Source organism: Haliotis rubra, unplaced genomic scaffold, assembly GCF_003918875.1.
Source record: "Haliotis rubra isolate DU_JTF1 unplaced genomic scaffold, ASM391887v1 Scf1832, whole genome shotgun sequence".
NCBI classification, from domain to species: domain Eukaryota; kingdom Metazoa; phylum Mollusca; class Gastropoda; order Lepetellida; family Haliotidae; genus Haliotis; species Haliotis rubra.
Genome location: NW_025765817.1, coordinates 29,177 through 51,668, shown reverse-complemented (window position 1 = coordinate 51,668; position 22,492 = coordinate 29,177). Strand labels below are relative to the sequence as shown.

The 22,492-nt window shown below is 38.4% G+C and overlaps 2 long non-coding RNA genes across 2 annotated transcripts; one reads left to right on the top strand and one right to left on the bottom strand.

The window, feature by feature from the left end:
* Positions 1-1,635: 1,635 nt before the first annotated feature.
* On the bottom strand, positions 1,636-2,346 carry LOC124273731. The gene is made up of 2 exons (XR_006897726.1): positions 2,260-2,346; positions 1,636-1,972 (listed from the first exon to the last, which is right to left on the bottom strand). It is a non-coding gene; the product is annotated as an uncharacterized LOC124273731 (long non-coding RNA).
* Positions 2,347-11,393: 9,047 nt separating this feature from the next.
* On the top strand, positions 11,394-20,539 carry LOC124273729. Its single transcript, XR_006897725.1, has 3 exons — positions 11,394-11,404; positions 12,695-12,700; positions 20,399-20,539. It is a non-coding gene; the product is annotated as an uncharacterized LOC124273729 (long non-coding RNA).
* The last annotated feature ends 1,953 nt before the right edge of the window (positions 20,540-22,492 follow it).

Sequence of the window (22,492 nt, the reverse complement as noted above, 5' to 3'; positions counted from 1 at the left end):
AACTGCCAAACACTCAATAGTACATTGTAACCTTTATCAGAGTTCAACAACATGACTATTATGATTTTAAACAAAAATAGCATGTGTCTTTTACATGGATTCATCACTATTTCATAGTGATACCACTTTGGTAGTGTAAAAAGTGACACGTCGTTGTCCTGACAGGTTCGTTGACGTGCCTGGTACTTGTCATCGTGCCCCAATGCGTATATATGTTACAGAGAATATGTCAAATCAGTGATTTTGTAAAAATAACATTTATAGATTTAAAATAGCTGCATAAATACGTTATAAAACATCACTATCCGATGTTGCATCAGTGTTCAATTGCCAAGATCATGCAATGGTTCAGAGTACCTTCTGTGATATCTTTTTGAAACGAAGTCACGTCAGTCAAACAACACTCATATGTATCAACATTTGTTTTTGCAAGAGAGGGAAGAGTGATATCGCGAGTTACATATAACCCGAGACTTGTAACATTTGAACCTCTGTGTCTGACATCTTTTTGTGCCACTACATTTATATTTCACAAAACCCCGTCAACCACATACAGACTCTCTCTGGACTGCAGATCTCAGCGATTCAAGTTTCTCAGTCGACATATCTGCAATAGTGTAGAGAGATGTGGCACACACATCAAACTGGTTGCGTGAATACTTTCCACACAAGACACCGGCTTTAACAGCAAGTGTGTACATGCCGTTGTCAGTAATGGTCATTACAACTCCTACCAAATTCCTTGGATCGGCTCTCCATCTGCCAAAACCAGGAATTGGTATTGTCACATTGTCACCCACTGTAACCTCAGAGAGAACAATCTTGCTCCGTTTCACCATTCTCTCTGCTTGAAATGTTGACATATTCTTCCCATAATGTTATATACATACCACACAACTAAACAACTAAACAAATTGAATATTAATTTTGTAGCTGAGTATGAATGGAAGTTTATGACATTTTCAAAACAAAGCTATCACTATCATAATTTATTACACGATCTAATGAAAATGAGATGGATTTACTGTATATGGATTGCGTTCTGAGTCAACTGTCGTTTGTAATCTTCAAGAACCGCTCTTAAGTAATCCAGCATAGCACAGACCGTGGTGGAGGGAGTTTAAAATACACAAGCAAGCACATGCACCTCAAATACCGTCAAGACCAGCTGTTGATAAAAACAATAAACTTGCTGTTAGGTAAACATTGTTACCACTGACAGCTATTGTATGTTAAACTGGTAACTGTACTACCTCAGTACTGCCGTGCTATTGAGTAACGCCATTGTAATTGCTTTGCAGGAATTGGCATTGATTTGTGAACCAAATAAATTCGATAATGCAAATGTTAATTAGATAACATTTCTTTGCTGTTATTTTGTTTCACCGCTGAATTATCCAGCTTTTCTGCATGTGGCTTGAGGTGTAATGTGAGATGCGAGGCAATAGCTATTTCCCTGTATATACACAATGATAAAGTGACAGAAAATTCTACAACAAGCCACGTGTTTGTAGTATCCAATAGCAGCTTCCACAACTTTCTGTCTAATTTTAGCACACCACTGCCCCTCAATGACTATTCACTTATAGAATATCTTACATAGGGTACATTGTTACAAAAACATAACACTGCCCCTCAATGACAATCCATTTATACAATCTCTTACATGGGGTACATTGTTACAAAAACATAACACTGCCCCTCAATGACAATCCATTTATACAATCTCTTACATGGGGTACATTGTTACAGAAACATAACACTGCCCCTCAATGACAATCCATTTATACAATCTCTTACATGGGGTACATTGTTACAAAAACATAACACTGCCCCTCAATGACAATCCATTTATACAATCTCTTACATGGGGTACTGTAATAACCAAGTGGCTTGATTCTTTAATGCTTTATTCTTGTCTTCTTATTTCTTGATACATTTCTTGATACAAGTTCAGTTAAATGCAGATTGACTGAAAGAGATGAAAATCTCTCTTACTTTTAACATATGAAAATTCAATGTTAACCAGCTTCACTTCAATGGAACTCCACAGCATATGAACATAAAGGTTAAGTATGGTAAGGTGAGCTAACATGGTGACATACTCAACACATGGGGAAAACAAGTGACTGTGCTCAGAATAGATATCACAGAAGTACTGCAACCTTAACATACTAAATATATATATTTATATATATAAAGCATTATTGCATTTAAGGTAACCACTTTATGTCCGAGTCACATGTGTAGGTGGCTTACCATTGTTTTAGACCTCTATAGCTTGTGGACTTGGTGACTTGAGCATGTGCATGCTGAGAGCACATGGCATGATATACATGGCCCAAGGCATTTACCTCCCCTTAACAGATATGGAAGGGTAACTTATAGACTGGTGTATCAAAAACATAGAATCTTAAATGAAATATGAATTTAAATTAGAAACTTAAGTGAAATGGGAATGATACAAATTTGGAACTTAAGGAAACGAAAAATGATTCTCTCTTTTTGAGTAATTAGTTGACTTTGGCCACAACAGGTACATTGTAACAAAAACATAACCCTGCCCCTCAATGACAATCCATTTATACAATCTCTTACATGGGGTGCATTGTTACAGAAACATAACACTGCCCCTCAATGACTATCCACTTATACAATCTCTTACATGGGGTACATTGTTACAAAAATATAACACTGGCCCTCAATGACGAAACACTTATACAATTTCTTACATGGGGTACATGGCTACAAAAACATAACACTGCCCCTCATTGACGACACACTTATACAATCTCTTACATGGGGTACACTGTTACAAAAAAATAACACTGCCCCTCAATGACGACACACTGATACAATCTCTTACATGGGGTACATGGCTGCAAAAACATAACACTGCCCCTCAATGACGACCCACTTATACAATCTCTTCCATGGGGAACATTGTTACAAAAACATAACACTGCCCTCAATGACGACACACACTGATACAATCTCTTACATGGGGTACATTTTACAAAACATAACACTGCCCCTCAATGACGACACACTTATACAATCTCTTACATGGGGTACATTGTTACAAAACATAACACTGCCCCCTCAATGACGACACACTGATACAATCTCTTACATGGGGTACATTTTTGCAAAAACATAACACTGCCCCTCAATGACGACACACTGATACAATCTCTTACATGGGGTACATTGTTACAAAACATAACACTGCCCTCAATGACAATCCATTTATACAATCTTTCTTACATGGGGTGCATTGTTACAAAAACATAACACTGCCCCTCAATGACTATCCACTTATACAATCTCTTACATGGGGTACATTGTTACAGAAACATAACACTGCCACAAAGGTGTCGATACACAGAGTCAAGTTTCTTGGCTGCAAAATTCTGAACTTGTCTTGGTCTAACGTTACAAACCTGACATCGGGTATGCTTATGGCCAAAGAAGTGAAGTATTTGATCACTAGCCTGAATGGTGAAGAAAATATGGCTGACGATAGATTGGCTTTGATTGAAGATAGAAACTTATGTTCGGGTTCTAAAGAAAATAGAATGCTAAAGAAAAACGTTAATCTGTCACCCTGGCCTACACCACCCCCACAATTTGTTACCCATTGCACACGTGTGAGATGAAATGGATCGACATATCCTCCATCTCTTTGCATATCTTCCTCAATATGCTGGACACATTCACCATTGATGGCTTGAACTTGTTTGCGAACCCCATTATTTTGGTGTGGTCCATTTAGGAGATAAACATCATGTGTTGGCCAATTACCTGGTGTTACTGATTATTTGAAGCACGGAAGCACTACGCTTTCTAGTATGCTGTTTGGACCAAAATTATAACAGTTCCCTTGGATTCAGGTAGTGCTTGATTCATGGCCATGTATATGTCAGGGTAGAGATTGCGATCTGGTAGAATCGGAGATTCTACAAGTAGAGATTGCGATCGGAGTCTCTACCAGTAGAGATTGCGATCAGAGCCTCTACTGGTAGAATCTCTGATCTTACTAGTAGAGATTGCAATCGTAGTCTCTACTGGTAGAGACTACGATTATATGGAATAACCTATGCAAGCAAGTGCAAGCTTATGCAAGCAAGTATAATAAGTGGGGATAATGTTTTCCTATTATTTGCCAGTTATAATTGAACTTATTTATTGTTATCTTGTTAACTTTATTTGTTAAGCATGTTTTGGAGTGAGGAATTTTGTATTTGTTTTTTGAGTGGAGTCCAAATTTGGCTGCTTGGTCTCATGATGTAAATACAGTGTTACAAACCATTTTTATTTTTTATTTTGATATTGTTTACAGTGAGGTGTTAAATGTTTGTTATCAAAGTCTCAGTTAAAAAGTAGGAAGTTCATTCAGATGTATTTCAAAACTTATGATCAGTAATTGTTATAAAAACACGGTGGGGAAATGACCAGGTGGGGATATGGCAGATGCGGTAATGACCTGGTGGGGAATTGCCCTACACCTATCCTCCCAAAATGCCGACATGCCAAGACACCTATAGCTTATAACAACAAACCAATTCTGTAGTTCCTGGAGCAGTGGTACAATAAGCCAACATGCTTGTTCACCAATTCAGTTTTCTTTAGAAATATATAATATGTTTAAACAAACCTATCTTAAGTTAATTAATATAATCGTTTACTCAGTTTCAGTCAGTCTTAATCTGTTAATCTCAAACTGATTAAATACCTGACCTGCCTTACTTGGACCTGTTGTTATTAAACAATAACAGTTGAAATGCATAGTACTGTTCAGAAAAAGTGTCTTTGTTGTTTACCCACAGATCACTCAGATTTTCTACCAGTTGAAGACGATTGCAGCCTCTACTACTAGTAGGATCGGAGTTTCTACCAGTTGACTTGGAAAATGTACTGGTAGAATCTCCGATTCACCCAGTAGAGACTACGATTACAATCTCAACTAGTAGGATCGGAGATTCTACCAGTAGAGACTCCGATCGCAGTCTCTACTGGTAGAGACTCCGATCGCAGTCTCTACCCTGACATATATATAATGACCTTGAATAAGAATATATTATTCTTGATATAATAATGTTTTCAATGTATTCAGACCATTGCATCAAAATTCCCTGAAATTTTATTAATGGCAACTTTCTACTTTCTGAGGAGATTCAGATATCCGGAAAAAACCGCCACTATCCTGATAGGACAGGCTCGATTAGATGACAGTGCACATGGTGTATGTCTGGACAATCTTGATGTAAGTAAGAACTGAACTTGCATATCAATAAAGCACTAAGGTCGGCTTCTGTGGACATAGCAAGCGTAAGACTTCATCAGTGACTACTGTACCGGTTGATGGCTTCCTATGGAATCCTCTAGAAGGGACATTGTCGCGTTGTCGCCCTCACAAAACAAGCAAAATTAACCAAACTGTGACACGCCACAAAGGCGACATTTTGCCATTTGTCGCATTGTCGCGCTTTGAAGAATATTCGTTCAGTCATCCAAAGGGCGCCAGTGACTGGTTTTGTGATGGCGACAACGCGACAGTGTGAAAACGTGACAATATGCCTTCTAGGGATTCCACAGGTTTCAGACAAGTAGGCGTGAGGTAGTATGTATCGCATGTTATAACCTGGTGTGAAGAGTGACGCAACCATTCAACAGCTGACATATCATCGTATATAAGTGTTATTAGCGCTGACTAACGTGAAAATTAAAATTCATTTATTTGTTGTTTACAGCAGTATTCAGCTATGTTATTGTGTCTGGACCAGACGATCCAGTGATTGACATCTCGCAATACGATGACCATCTACCAGGTGGTCCAGGGACCGTTAGTCGCATCATACGACAAGCATGAGTCACTGAAGACCTCAGTTCTCACCCGTTAATCAACATTTACTCATACAAAGAATTCAAAATACAATTTTCGTTAATAACATCATCATCCTCATGCATTCAGTTTTCCACAGGGTAGTGACGTCACAAAATCAGCCCCTGTCTTTATCTTGTTCAGACAAGGAAGCCTGCTTCATCCATCGGTACATGCAGGTGACAGTTTTTACCAGTAGCCATAGCTTCGCTGCAAGCTACCGGCGAAACTGAAAAAATGGACCTGTTTCATGAAAACCAAATACAGATGCCAGAGTGTTGGTATTCCCCCAATACCAACGACGGTAAATGTTGTGCATCATCATCATCATGATTGCATTCAATTAAGCCAGACATCCACGTGAACCCGATCTCAAATACAGCAAACAACGACGCTTAGAAAGATTACTAATATAACATATGTTACAACTCGGCACTAGATCATATGTGTCAAATGACACCGACAGATGTACATTGAACATCCTTTTCATTTCGCTTTACCTGTTTTGTGAGCTCCTACATCCAGGTGCGCGCTTTGACATATTCATGAGAAAGTGAAATAATAATGCTTTATATGCATTATATGCTTTATATGTTCATGCTGTTCGTTCTGGTAAGTAAACTGCATTGTTAGGGTATAGCGTGACCCATATTGTCTAATACGTCTCTGTAAGTCTTTGAGAAACAGACCCGTGAAGATGGGGCTTAGAATTGGTCTTCAGGGTCTTCATTGGTCTTCATGCTTGTCGTAAGAGGCGACTACCGGGATTGGGTGGTCAGGCTCGTTGATTTGGTCAACACATGTCATCGTATCCCAATTGATCGATGCTCATGCTGTTGATCACTGGATTGTCTGGTCCAGACTCGATTATTTTTACAGACAGCCGTCATATAGCTGGAATGTTTCTGAGTGCGGTTTTAAAGAACAGAGCAGCCAACTAACCTAGGTTGCATCCAGAATTTATTATCTCTTTAGAAATGGTTTTCTATGAACAAATGTTGAGGCTCATGGTTTCAAACATCTGGTAGTACAGCTGTCCAGTCTCCTCATCTCTCCAAGATTCTCTTTGTGTGCTCATTTTATGAGAGAAACTCGGGATGTACAGTGAGAAACTGATGCGGCATGCGGTAGGTCCGTAAATAATACGAATAACACATAACACTCGCACAAGAAAAATGGTAATTTCCAAAAATTCAAATTTGAAATATCATCTTCCAAAAAATCCAAAATTGGAAAGATGATGATTCCAAGGCTTGGAAATTTGGGAAGGATTTTACCACTACTTCTTTCAATTTCTCCTTTTCCCAAGGATCACCGGCCCATGAGTGTATAGACTGAACTATTTCACGAATCTTTGATCTGTTAGAGTTCTTGTATTGTTGATATACATAATGTATCTTGCATATGATAAATTTATTCATGAAAACCGCAGGAATAAGCCATTTTTCTCATATTATCCCTTTGTGCTTGATATCAATGCAACTGCGCCTCACGTGTGAAGTGATACATTTTGTAAAGTTGGGATTATGTTTAGAGTAAGTGTTTATTATTCGCCGTCCTATCTTAGACTAACTAGGAACCAATTCTATATATTAATTTAACTCTCACCGCATCTGCATTCTTCTTGTTCTATGTGTCAAAAAAATTGATATGGACTGTTCTATTAATCGCTAGTATGGCGAGCATTTTCAAAAAGTCAGTTTCAAGTGTATGTTTTAGTTGTTATCCACAAAAGCGCAAATATAAGTTTAATATTTCCCTCTCAATGTTCGTATGAATACACAAAATCCATACACCTATGCATATATGGACTATATAACAGTGTACCATTTAAAACTTTGGGACTCAAGAGCTAGAGACTAACTCCAGTATAATTTTGGAACTGTCTAGAGTGTGAGTCAGTTTTAGTTTCTTGACGCTTTTGCCACACATTCCAGCAAAATGGGGTATAATGGGCTCTACACATTGTACCCACTGGGTCTCGGTGTGACGAGCTGAACGCTTTAATCCATCACACTACTCCCTGGCCTCCGCCCCATTCTCCACAGAATGGCAAGAGGCAAGTAATGGCATAGTAATTTATCCAGGGCGACATATCTTTAAAACAATTTTATGGGTATCAGTTCATTTGAGCTCCATTCTGCAAAACCTGGATCGCAAAAAATAAAACCAATAACAGTACCATGCCCATATCAAATGTGTAAAAAGATACGAATGCATTCTGATAGAATCTTTGAATTAAACTATGGCAGCAATATGTTATATAATTAGATTCAGGTTTTGCCTCTGTAGGTATTCCAACGTCGTATATTACTAGATTCATAAGCGCATATTGCAGCATTTTCAATGTGGAGTTTAAATATATTAAATTACTGCAATGACATTGACGATTATACACCATTTAAATATGTTGTGCAGTGACATCAAACAAATTTATTTTGTGTCTGATCTGTTTTGTAAAGAATTAATACTCACTTCAGAAATGATATTTTCAATTGCAGGGTTAATTTATTCATGTATTCATGAAAGCCCGGACTGGTTTATAATCACACCTACATGAATACATTATTCATATTTATAACACATTTGTGCTTGATCCTTCTGTTATACGCTGAGGAACCGCATGTTTACAGGTCCTAAGAATCATAGGGAAAAGACCAGCTAACGTCCTCATCCTGCATTGATATCAACGACAGAAATACAAGATTTCTTTGGTCCATTGCACTGCAGGTAACCATATCAAAGTGGGGTGAATTTCAAAAGACAGATAGAAAATGTCGGATCGTTACAGAGATGCCAGGTTGAACTTCAATCTTCGGAAGACAATGACACCGCAGCAAATAGCAGACATGTATAACGACTTCGCCGACGAGTATGAAGAGGTATGTGATATGTGTTACTTCATGTTAGGGGCGAGTCATGGTTCTATTCCACTTCCGAGATAAATATTTGACAAAAGTGAAACTGTATTATAGGCTGAGATATAGGCTGCTTTCTCTCTCTGGTGGTGTTGTAATATATACGGATTATGTAATGTACTGTATATCTATGGAGTGGCATGGCAAACAGAACACGTTTGTCATTAGTTTGTTGTAAGATTCTGACTGTACCATGGGCGAAGGAATCCATGTTAGGATAGTGATGGTACTATGTGTTCGCCAAAAGATGAGGGTATTCTGATACAGCCAGAAGCTCCCATCACAAACACAAGTAAAGCGCGTACTTGTTCGCGTAAAACCAGGTGAGAAATCAATAATAAATAACTGATTCAGGGAAGGTACATTAGTGGAAGAGAATTGCTAATTAACGATATCAGATCGCTGACATGCCTGAAATTTTAATTCCAGCCTTGTCAAAATAAGTTTGTTTTGGACTCCAGGTTCAAAGAAAATACCTGGATAGGTAAAGTTAAATAACAAACTAGCAAAATGGAAGGTACAATAGACGCCCATTTCTTCTTCCTCGTCTTAATGTTTAAACCACATTTCCTACATACATTTTATCAAAGAGGATGTACAACATTCTCACATTGTTTTGTCAGTATACACACTTGTCAGTTCGTGAACAACGAAAGTTCACAAGATTGTTGGCACAAAATGCCGGAGAAACATTTTTGAAATTTACATATACAACCATGTATCATTCACATATACGTATCATAATAACATAGACGCATTCAAAATTCTTCACATCATGCAAAACACTGCTCAAATGTATAAAGGGTGCTTTAAGTTACTATATAAGAGCTAAGAAATACAAATCAATAAAAACAAAAACAACCCCTTAAACATAAAACAGAGACTGGCTATTTTTATTTTCACTATCATTAGTCAATCAATCTCTTTATTTACAGTAATTAAGAGGCCGTGAGGCCTATAGTACATTTAACATACAGTAGCAGAGGGTGCACTATAAATGCATATATAGTAAATAATATCACATCTGTAATGCAGAGGATCTCATATTCATGGCATGGTATATATATATATATATATATATATATTGTGGGTGTTTGATTTTGAGATGCCATGAGGGTATAGAATTTGTCTATTCGGGTGTTCAAGTAGAACCATTTATTTATGTATTCTTTTCTGAGATTTGCATACAATGGACAAACAAGCAAGAAATGATATTCATCTTCTACCTGATGATAAGTACAATATTTTACACACCTCCGTTTTTCCCGTGGTATCCCTAAATGCCTACCTTTTTCTATTAGAAGATCATGGGAACTACATCCTGAAACGGGCTAGTGCTGTTCTGAATTTTTAACATTAATGTCTGGAAGATATTTTTCTGTAAGAATGAATGATTTAAAACACGAGTAATGGTTTAACTTATTGTGTAAACATAGTGAAAAGTGCCACTTTTGAAAATACTACTTATCTTTTAGCCTTTGTGTTAAATCATATATTAAATGCTCTGGTGCTGTTACATTTTGTTCTCTCAGATGTAATCATAGCCGCAAGACTGAAGTATCTTTCTGACACCAGAGGTCCAGTTATTTTACCTCTGTCATCGTAAAGCATCATCATGTTATAACATTTTTGGGGAATCTGGTGCTTGGCATTTTAAGCAATTCTTATCCAATATATTATTACTTTTATATGTAACTGAATATATACATAGGGCATCTCCCACATTCCCCATCAACGCTGTAACATTTGGGGTGTTTAGAGTTTACTCCTAAAATCTTTTGCACGCATATAGATGTACCTTCTCTAGTGTGTCATAGATGTCTTGGCCCCATACTTCTGCACCATAGAGTAGAATAGGACTAATCTTAGTGTCAAAGCTAATGTTTGGAAGCGGTCTTATGGTTCTTAAAATGCCTATTAAAATCTTTTTTAGCCTGTAGTGCGGCTTTGTTGCAGTGCAATGACCAAGTTAGTCGATTTGTAAAGAGTACACCCAAGTATTTGTAACGTCTTACAACCTCCAATCTTTCACCTTTATAAAACCATTTTTCCTGTTTTGATAATTTCCCCACTCCATTTATGAAAACTATGACCTTTGTCTTATCGATATTGACATTCGGTTTCCATTGTTTACAATAGTACTCAAGTTGCTTTATTAGCTTTTGAAGTCCAGGTACTGAGCTCGCGAACATAAAAGTATCATCAGCAAAAAGGAGTAGAAAAAGTTTCATAGTTTCTGGATGTAATTGATGCCCTCGTTACAGTGTTCATATATTTGTAGCGATAGTTCGTTGACGAAGAACGAACACAGAAATGGACTGAGTATACATCCTTGTCTTACTACCCCAATTTTACAGCAGAAGGAATCAGATAGGTTGTTATTATTTCGAACACAAGCATTCACGTTGTGGTATATGCAGTATAATAATTTACCAATTTAAGTACTGATACCTTGAGATTTACAAAGGGACCACAGCATGTTTCTGTTAACGGAGTCGAACGCTTAAGTAAAAAACTACAAATATGGCATATATTTTTTTCCCTTTCGGGCTACATATTTCTGCACAAGTTCCTGCAAAATGAAGACATTATCAGTTGAAGAGTACCCGTGCCTGAAACCGGCTTGTGCTTCATCTATCTTATCAACGGCATCGGCCCAAAATGCTAAACGTCTATGTATAATACTGGTAAAAATCTTATTGAAAACACTCAAAAGAGTTATACCCCTATAATTGTTGGTAGATCCCTGTTTGTGCAAGGGAATTACAATCCCCAGAGTCCATTGTTCTGGAAAGAAAGACTTTTCAAGCATAACGTTAAAAAGAATTTCAAGGTAGGGGAGAATGATTTCGGATGAATATTTAAAGAATTCAGGAATCAAGTTATCTTCACCGGCAGATTTATTGCACTTTAAATTTGCAATACTTTCTGAAATTTCATTTCTTGTTATAGGTGAATCAAGAATCTCTTAAGTTAACTGGCAAAACGACTTATCGAATTCATCTGATTCATAGGTAGCACAAAACTCTCCTTGTTCCCTGTAGAGGTTGTAAATAGTTCCTTGAAATGGGAAAACCAATCCTCGATTGGTATATTGTTTCGTGAATAACAATTAGTATTCAGCCCTTTAAGAGTGGCCCAAAACTGTTTAGAATCGCGTATACAATGTTCGAGTTTTTCCTGCTTCCCTTTGAAAAAGTTCGCTTTCTTTTCTCTGCATACACTGTTATATTTATTTCTACTAATATTGTATTCCTGTAAGAGTTATTATCCTTTTTTCTCCTCAAATTGTTTAAACATTTACATCGTTTAGTAGCTCACATTCATGGTCAAACTACTGTTGGCTAAACATATTAGGGAGAACACACTCTTTCATATCACTTTGCTGCCGTGCACAAGGCCTCTGACATGTAATATACACTTTTGTCTATATCGTGTAGCACACCGTCGACAGCTTTTTCTAATAAAGAAACACAGTTCATTAGTCATATCCATAATGTATATTTCTTATATTTTCATGCTTTTCAATTCAAGTGTCATTAGGGATCCTGATGGAATGTGTATACATTATATAGCGGACACCTCATTCGTTTTACATTACATCAAGAGCAGCTGTTGTGGGAAGCTAATATACATTACTACCGTTGTTGCTAGGTAACCAGTATTTATCACCGACTTGATTACTGTTATCACTGCTACAAATAAAGGCAAGATACTTTTATATATATATAGATGACAAGATAAATAGGGGACTTACATTTATTGGGCGACAAGGTAACAGCGTGGTAGACTATTGTATTGCAGCCCACAGATTTATATATGTTTTTATAAAGATCTTTGGAAATAATCACAAGAACAGAGTCCTGACCACTCTCCCGATTACAGTAGAAAGCCTGTTGTTGTCACGTGACCCGCCAGCTGGTCTCATCGTGCAACACACACTCATACTCAGTCACATGCATTCGACAGGTACGCGTGGAGACCGGAGCAGCTCGGTGAGTTTGTGGATATTATGTGCAGTTCCATTGATACTTTCACACAGAACTTTGATAACAATATCCATAAAGGACATTAATAAAACCGTAACATGGGCTTGCTTCGACCTTTTCAGACACTGTTTTCTCCTAACTGATACCCAACACTCCCGCACCCAAGACCCACAGACCAGCACGAGACAGACACAACCCTAAATGGTTTGACAAAGAATGTGAGGAAATTTTAAAAACGCAGAAAGTATACACTTCTCGATAGATTTAGAGCGACAGCCGATCCTGTGCATTGCACCGAGTATCTCGATGCAAAGCAAGAACTTTAAAACCTATGCAACCACAAAAAGCGGTATATGAGAACAGATATTAGAAAATGAAATCTTAGATGCAGCAAAGAAGCAATATATGTAAAGACTTTTGGAAGGCTATTGGTATTAAAACACAGCGAATCGAAGAGCGCAGTTGTTGTAACATATCAGCTGATAACACGGTTTGAATATTTCAGTTCACTGCTCATTTACCCATGTACGACGACCATAAAATCCTACTTTGATGATGATGTAAAACTTGCTTTATCGATAACCATGATGTCACAAATTGCGACCAATGTAAAGAGACTGTGACCATATGTTGTGTGATGAAATTACGGAGGAAGAAGAATTAGAAAATCAGTTCATAACTTGAAAAACGGTAAATCCAGGGGCCAGATGGTATCCCGGCGGAGGCTATCAAAGCTACGTGTCATGTATTGTCACCTTTCTATAAACGTCTTTTTCAATGAAATTCTTAATACAGGGAAATGCCAGAAAGTTTGGCATTTAGGCATTATAGTCCCGTTGCACAAGACAGGAAATAGAGATGACCCTAATAATTATAGGGGAATAGGCGCTTCTAGACATTATCAGTAAAGTTTTTACATCAATACTTGACACGCGTATATAAAATCCTGGATATCAACCAAGAGAACTACTCTCTGAGTCCACAAGCTGGCTTCAGAACAGTTGCAGTACAATTGACCAGATATTCATACTAACTCAATAATTCATAAATACATAAGAAAAAAAAAAGAAGTGGCAAATTCTACTGTATATTTCAGTAGACTTCAAAAAAGCCTTCGACACTGTTGATAGGAATAAATTAATATATGTTCTTTCTGCAATAATGGTTTACATGCTAAAATAACCTCTCTGCTTCGCAATATGTATTCGAATGTGAGCAGCTGTGAGATACATTAAGCAGACTATGACTGATGTATTTAAGTCGAAACAGCCGGAGTCCGACAGGGGTTGTATACTGTCTCCCGTTTATTTATTCCATATATAGAGAATAATCGTAAACGATATTGTGAATAGCGAATACAGTGGTGCATTCATTGATGAAACTGTAGATGCATTATCTATCTTATTATTTGCGGACGACGTCGCCATGTTGGAGATAGTGTCATAAACTTGCAGAAGAAAATAGATGTTCTTAAATCATATTGCAAAAAATGGGGACTGTCGATTAATACCGAAAAGACTAAGATTGTTGTATTTAAAAAGGTGGTGGACTTTCAAAATGAAAAAATGGTTTATTGGCTCTGAAAGACTGGAATCTGTTTCCCTGTATTACAAATATCTCGGAATAGTGTTTTTCATGCCGGAACCTGTTTTCAAGAGCTTGTGAGGTTCTGTGTAAACAAGCCGAGAAGGCGTTATATCCTATCAAAAATTTATATACAGCTCGATTTAAATCTCTTCCCCAAGATACATGCCTTAAGATTTTTTGATGGCAAAATTCAACCAATCTTGCTCTACGGCTCAGAAATTTGGGGAACAATGTATCGTCATAACATTGAAAAGCCCACTCCCTAAGGTTTTGCAATCTGTCCTGGGAGTTGGTTATCGCTCTCTAATAAAAAGCTGTTTTAGCGGAATGTGGAAGATATCCACTCCAAGTCGTGATTATAAAACAAGAGTTATATCATGCTAGCGTTACGACTACTTAGCCAGCCAGCCACAAGACACTCTAAACGTTGCTATAATATTATAAGAAAAATCTAGATGATAATGGAGATACTAACTGGACTTCTTCCAGTTAGAACATATCGTTGTTTCAATACGGTTATGCATTACGTATGGATCCACCAAACAGTTGGAGATCCTTATATGTTCTTAAAGCTATTCAAACAACTTGCTGTAGAGATATATATATTACCAAGAATGGTCATCCGATATTGCAAGCTCCAAATGTTTGTATGCATATTCACTATTTAAAACATGACATTGTCCATGAAACATATCTAGAAGTATTATCCTCTATGCAACTCCGCAGATCTCTTTACAAAATTTGAATATGGCATCAGTAAACTGGAATGTACAAAACCTATAGAAGATCCAAAGATGATGATATCAGTTCTTCGCTGTGCGCTCATTGGTAAATAATCTTGTCCAGGATGCGATACCGCGTTCTGGTTACAATGTACTGTTTTTCCTGATTTACGCATCAGGTGCGCATACCACAATATTATTGTGTAAATCCCAACATAGAGGGGTTTGTAGGCTTACTTAACACTAATGCAAATATTATTTTGCACTATTTTCTTTGTAACCAAAATTCGCAACGTTTTATGATACTTGCTCGTCTCAGTGTACTTCTCATGCCTGCGCTCCAAAAGAACGCGATGTCAAAATGTCACTGTACTACTGGCCTCTGGCCACTCTACAAATAAATCTGTCTGTCTATATGGATGACAAGTTCTTTATCATATGCGATCTTCCGGTATGGATTGTTGTGTCGCTGTCAAGTCTGTCGAAGCAGATATTATCAGAGCTATTGTATGTCATACTGCTATAGTAATTGTACTCTGCTGAATGCTGGCCCTGTTATATTCTGTAGTAAATTTGTATTGATTTGTAATCAACTAATTTTGATAGTCCAAATGTGCTTACCTAAGCATTTGTTGCTAGTGTATTGGTTTCTATTTTTAGAGTGGAACTTTCTCTCTTCACTCATTACCAAAAATTTGGAGAATTGATGGTTAACAGTCTTGTTGTGTGTGATATCATCAATCACATTCGTGTTTTAGTGTAGATACAAGCCAGAATCGCTACAAAAAGTCTCTTTCCTCAGAAGTTTGAACTTGGCCGAAATATTACACATAGCGTCGGGTATGCTTCAGACCGATGTCAGAATATTTTGATCACTTACCAGGATGAGGAAGAAAGTTTGGTTTTAGTTTGCGATCATCAATGCAGACCAATATGGTGATCTTTGAGACTTTAAAGAAAACAAGAATGTGTCAGAGAAGCATTGGCTGCAGAAATTATTTTGCTGAAAAATATGCTTGAAAAAAAGTGATATTTGAGGCTGAGAAGAAAAAAAGAGGAGAAAGGGAGTTTCCGATAAAGCAAATTAAAATCAAGCCAATATGGCGGAATCGAGAAATTAACCAGTCAGGAAATTATGCTCTGAGTGTGTCCTCTTTCCAGTTAAGGTTTGCTGGAGGACTTTGAGCAGTGCGTGTGCACATTTTGTCCAATTTCTGTTGGGATAATTGGGCATGATGGCCAACTAATGGATAGCCAAGAATCTAATGAAAATCCCAGCCACAAAATGTGAAAAACATTTCAGCTTTCAGAACTCAGCAACAGCAGCTTGGTCATATGCTTGATATCTATCTTGTTCCTCAGTTACCTCCACAAAAAGCTTCGTTTCACTGCCATGTTTTCATGATAGTACTTCTTCCAATGGTTACTCTTATGTCATCTTTGTCCTACAGAAAACATACGGTTGGGACTACGCTCTCACCTACGTATTGGAGAAGTACATGGCTGATACCTACCCACAAGACCAGCGGGCGCTCTCCGTCCTTAATGAATATCGGTGCGGAACAGGATTAGTCGGGGAAATGGTAAACACCTATTAGTTCCAGAATAAACGTCTCTGTCGATATGAATAGGTGAATTATAAACACGTGTTAGTCATTAAATCCCAAACCATTTTGTGATGCAATGTTCTTGTTTCAACTGTCAGAGTTGAGTTTTGTGCAAATTGATGCCCTGGACCCAGCACGAATGCCTGGATCTGCGAAGAAACCAAAGGCATCTACAACTTTACCTAGTCTGCGCCTTCACGAGACAAGGACGGGATTGATGAGATTGAGACGGGTGCGTGATGATCAATAAAATAATTTAGTAATAAGCCAAGAACTTTGCGCTTTAAAGATCGTGCTCATCGCATATTTGTTTGCTTAAGTTTTAAAGGACATTCTCAGTATGCAATTTATGGCGGTATATGTAGAAGATACTGATTCATTAGTAGGTCAGCTGGGCATGGGTACATACTGATATACTACTATTAGATGAGCCACGACCGGACAAATGACCCCAATTTATAGGGACCCACCCAGAACATTCCATTTACGAAAAAATGAAACAGGTCCGCTTTGAAAAGTTCCATTTCCTCGATGCGGAATCGTGTTTTTCATTGTTATATCATACTAGTAAATATTGTACAGCTAGTTCCTTTAGAAACTGATTCAAGACATATATAGCAATGTGCAAAACACCCTACACAACTGCTAGAGAAAAGAACATTTATATGTTTGGATGTATTATCGGCATATATTCAGGTGCCCCTCCCACAGGGTCAAATACCGAATATAGCCATTTATGGAATTACTGATTCAGGGGCGTGCTTCGATTATAGTCAATGCTTTGAATCATTATCGGTGTCTGAATACTTGCTGATCCTACTTCGATCACGTTCTGTCAATTTCTTTTCTTCTGCGGTTTCCGGTTGCCCATTGTATTTTCAATGGTTTAGCATGTTTCTATCCCATTCGGACCATTCCTTGGCACCGATTGCGAATATTCTCGTTTATGGCAGCGCAAAGTTTTTTTGTGAAGTGCAAGTTTATTAGCCGCGACATTGGCCGTCAACTCAGTTGGGTTCAGTTCTGCGTGGTAAGGAGGCGTATTAGTACATCATGGCCATGTTGTTTCAACATAGTGTCTGCTCTATAGACAGGGCCCATCTCGTTGGATTTTGCCGAACACAACAGTTCGGATTTTGGTATTTAATCGCCAAATGTATTGTCTTTGTAACTAGCTTTGATGTCATCTTTCGTAGCCGTTGTTGGACATTTGTCCACTTGCTTGCTGTGGCATGGCGCATTATCATAACAATGACGGAGTGGAGATTGGATTGTGTGAGATCAGATTTTTTCCTGCAGCCATTTGGAAAATTATCAAAATTCATCTCGTCATGATAATCTGCTGATTTGGCTTTGAGTCAAATGCAAGTAGAAGCATTTCGTACTGAACCCGTTTCGGATGCTGCATGAACAACAATAAGCCGAGGTCCGGTACCGGATGACTGTTCTATCACAATCTCACCATCAATCTGCCGTATTTTGGGACCATGTGGTGTGCATGCAACCATGTTTCATCGATAAAGATAGTTGTTCAATTCCATCTCGGCATTTTTTTATTGCACGTAAAGTATTGCATGCGCTACAACGATGTCTTTTCGTTCCATTAAAACCTTACGATTTGACTGCGTTTTCGCCACCTCGCCCACGTCTTTCGAATTTGTTCGAAAAATTTTCCTTTGAACCCACTGGTAATACAATTGGCTTTGCTGCCGTATCATATATCATATCTAGAGTAGGCGGTCTGGATCTGATCAATCATCGTTAGTTGGATTCAACTTGGTTGGACTAATAAAGTAGAAACACTCGCCCTCACTTCGCCAGTTTTAAGTTGCCGGAAAGACCAGTAGCAAGGCTACTTTTGACCTCGTCTCTACTTTGGTTGCACACGTCTTTCCATATAAAATTAACATTGTAGGCTATCCCTTGCGAGAATGAACCGTTGCCCATGCTTACCAACCTTGGACATGTTAAATTGCCATAAAATCTGCAAACATTCAAAGGTGGCTCATCGAGATGGTGTCTTGCTGAACAAAATCGCTCTGTGAGACACGTGTTAAACAGAAGCGGTATTGAGTTCACGTCACGGTCATATGTATTGCACGTGCTTCATTGCCAATCTACCTGTAACAACCAAGTGTGTTCGTCTGGGTCCCTGCCCGCCTACTTGTCACAAACATTAGCCTGCATCTATGCGAGTCAAGCGGTAAATAGATATCAACCGCAGTATCCAGGTCAGAATCGGTCTTCAGCAACACATGCCTGGCTGTTCAAAATTACCCCAATGCATTGAGTCGATGCCTGTCCCTGAATCGGTTCGATTAAATATTCATGCTTGTCGTAAAGGCGACTAACGGGATCGGGATGGGTCGAGCTCGTTGACTTGGTTAAAACATGTCATCGTATCCCAATTGCGTAGATGCTCATGCTGATCACTGGGTTGTCTGGTCCGGAGCTGGAATTATTTAAGCCCTACTGGAATCTTTGCTGAGGGGCGGCGTAAACTAAAGCTCACTCCTCACCTATTGCAGATCCGGTGCTGATGATGTCCATCATAGAATTGTCCTGGTCCACACACTGTTCAGACCCAGCTTTCCTCATAGCGGAACGTTGTTAATCGCCGTTAAACATCAAATGAAATAAACAATGTGTAGAGACACCCCGTACATCGGTGTAATGGAGTCTATAGTCGCAGCTGTTAATATCACGGTATTGATAGTTTATGAAGCGGCACAGATTCCTTGCCAGAACCAACCTGAGAACAATTGCTGTGAATAGAGGAATTCTTCGGCAGGTTCTGGAAATCCCAGTCAGCTCACGGGGTGCAAAGCGGGCTTCTATTATGGTTATAATGAAACTGGTGCTCGTTGGTGACTGGCGTTCGTCGATGGTTGATATTTTTCTTAGCAGAGGGGCATGTTTTGATTATGTACCCGCTCGCATTTAGAGATGACTGTTCCCAATGAACAAATGGCATTAAATGCACAACATTTCCAGATTGTTGTCAAAATTACCAAACATCATTTGTCAACAATCAGCGATGAAAACCCAATTGGCTGCCCATGTTCCTGTTGGGAAAGATGCCTATAACACAAATCGTATGATTACTCTCACCGTCCGTTTAATGAAGGTCTATACCTGTCTGTAGCGCCAGAATGATCCAGAATCGTCAAGCCAGGTGAATTAACTCCTCGCTCTGCTCGTCAGAAAGCATTGAAGACCAACGTTACCGTCTTTGTATACAACATCGGTACAGTCTATCCTCGAAACAAATTCGGGTGTGAAAAGAAAATTAGCTATTGAAAGTGCATAGAATAGCCATCAGTGATGTCACCGAGTGTTCGCGAAAAGGGTAAGCTATGTCCTGTCCTACCGGAAGGAATTCTCATAACCAAATACCACAAGACATTGTTTCCAGTTCAGAAGCGGTTAACCACTGCATATCAATCACGCCCCTTAATGTTGATTAACCGTTTGAGCTTTTGTTCTCTGCTACAGCAGAATCTCTCTGCACTTGTACACAAGAAAAGATATAAAATTTTAGAATAAATCAGCGTCCTATCATTGTCACGGGATGGTCTTGCGTTAAGTGTGGTTTGTGTACCGGCCTTCGTCCTCGTAGAATGCTGCTATCACAACAAACATAATGCTTTATTGAGGGTATGTAAACTGACAGGAACAAACAAGTGACCAGGACTAGTGTTTGGAATCGGAAACCAAATCCACTATCGATTATCCGGGAGGATTGTGGTGAATGATTAACGATTATAATCGAAATATATACATTTTAATGTAATCACCAATTTTAGGGTTTTCCGGTATTTTCTAATTAATGGGTTTTATTACTCATGCTGTCTGCAATGCACTCAAAGAACTAACAGGTGTAATTAATAAATGAAAGTGATTAAAATTTGTGTGCATAGCTTTACGCTGTTGAGCTATGTTTGTTCGTGAATATTCCTCAAATGTGATGGTTAGTTTTACTTCATTCGAGTGCTACTCACAACAAACCAAGTAAATTAGAAAATCAAACATATAATTTTACAATCGATCATCATTTTAATCTATTCTTTCGATCGATTTTCAATTCTTTCGATCATCAGGAACTGCTCACTAAACGGACTAATGCTTATACGTTTGCAAACATCTGGTGTCAATGGAATCTGTTTCTACATGTAATAAATACTACTTGTTATGGTTTGCCATTTCTCATTTGGAATACCAGGGTTTGTGATAATGCTATATATTGCTGTAGCGATGACGATTCAACTGCAATGGATTATACCTTTCGGAGGAAGAATAATAGTCTTTACGATTACCGATAAATATATCGGCGCGTCACCGACGGCTGCAATCCTTCTTCCCGCTAACAAAGAAGATGGCGGATGAAGTGTTTGGGAATACCGACAGTTCCACTCTTTACTGAAATGGCGCAATTCATCTTCCTGAACGGTCCTGGGACCTTGTATAGTTTCAAAAGTAAACGTGACCGAAAATTCTCTAAATCATCAAGATCCCCATTGTTTGAAAGGATATATCAGGCAGAACTGCACAAAAATGGGACATGGGAACATATCAAACAACTGGACAACTTTTGTCGACCTTTAGGTGCGCTGTGATTTTATTCATGAAAAAGACACCTAATAATTCCAGTGCGAAAGGGTATATTTCACCCAACATGTGCTTTGGTAGATCATCTAAAATTCAACAGTACAAATCTAAATCTTCACATGTCAGCCATCAATGAAGGTGAAGTATTTCGAAAAGTTTATGTAGGCAAATGAATGTGATTAATCATATGTTGATGTACAACCAAAATGTGTATCTCTGGTAGAAGTACGTCCTATTGACAATGTGCCCCGGTTGAAAATGAATGAATAAAATATACTGAAAAATAGATATTCCGGATACGATATAATTAGATAAATGGGTTTGTTCGTTATTTATTTTAAAATGGAATGTACGCCTGTAACATGACCCCGTTATGTTACCAAATCGCCTTATTTTTGGGGACTATCAACTGGCAGCAGATGTCTGCTGGGAATACCTGGCTAGACCTTATTCAGACAGCGTTCCCCGTACTAAGACGACCATAACTTAAATAACTAACATGGGTTTTATGACATGGAAGCACAATGATCGTTCTGGGAAAGGGGCCGGGTGAATCTATACGAACATTGACTGAACGCCTGTTTGGTGTAATCAGGCCGAGACATGATCTATGCCGGATGTCTGGGAAAATTATAATACGGCAATGGCATGAGTGAATGAATGAGTGAGTTAATTATTGAGGCAATCTCAGGGTGGACGTAATTTCAGGGACATCCGCAGTTCCTGTATCGCAGGCCTATTCGCAGCGAAGTAATATAAAGTAATTGAAGAAGTAATTAGAAGGCGGAAGAAAGATGTTATTGAGATCATGTTGGCAAGCTGAAATATAAACTGTTTGATTATTTGGCTGGATGTATGTCGTCTTCATCAGCACCAGTTCTCGCTTGCTGTATTTGTGTTGGAGCTTAAAGCTGCCTCTACTAATGTTCAGATAAACACCTGCAGTCTATAATATTCGTGTCAAATCCATGACAACGATCTACGTGATTAAGGATACAACGTACGTCAACCCGGCAACGTCTCCCCAGTCCGTCAGTCACATTCAGACAAGAGATGAACGCTGAAAGATTAATTCTTCGTGGTCATGTGACATGGCAGGAAGCAATGCGTTAAGAACATGGCTCCAGTGATATATGTGCCATTTCATCATATCATACGTGTTATTTATATGAATAAA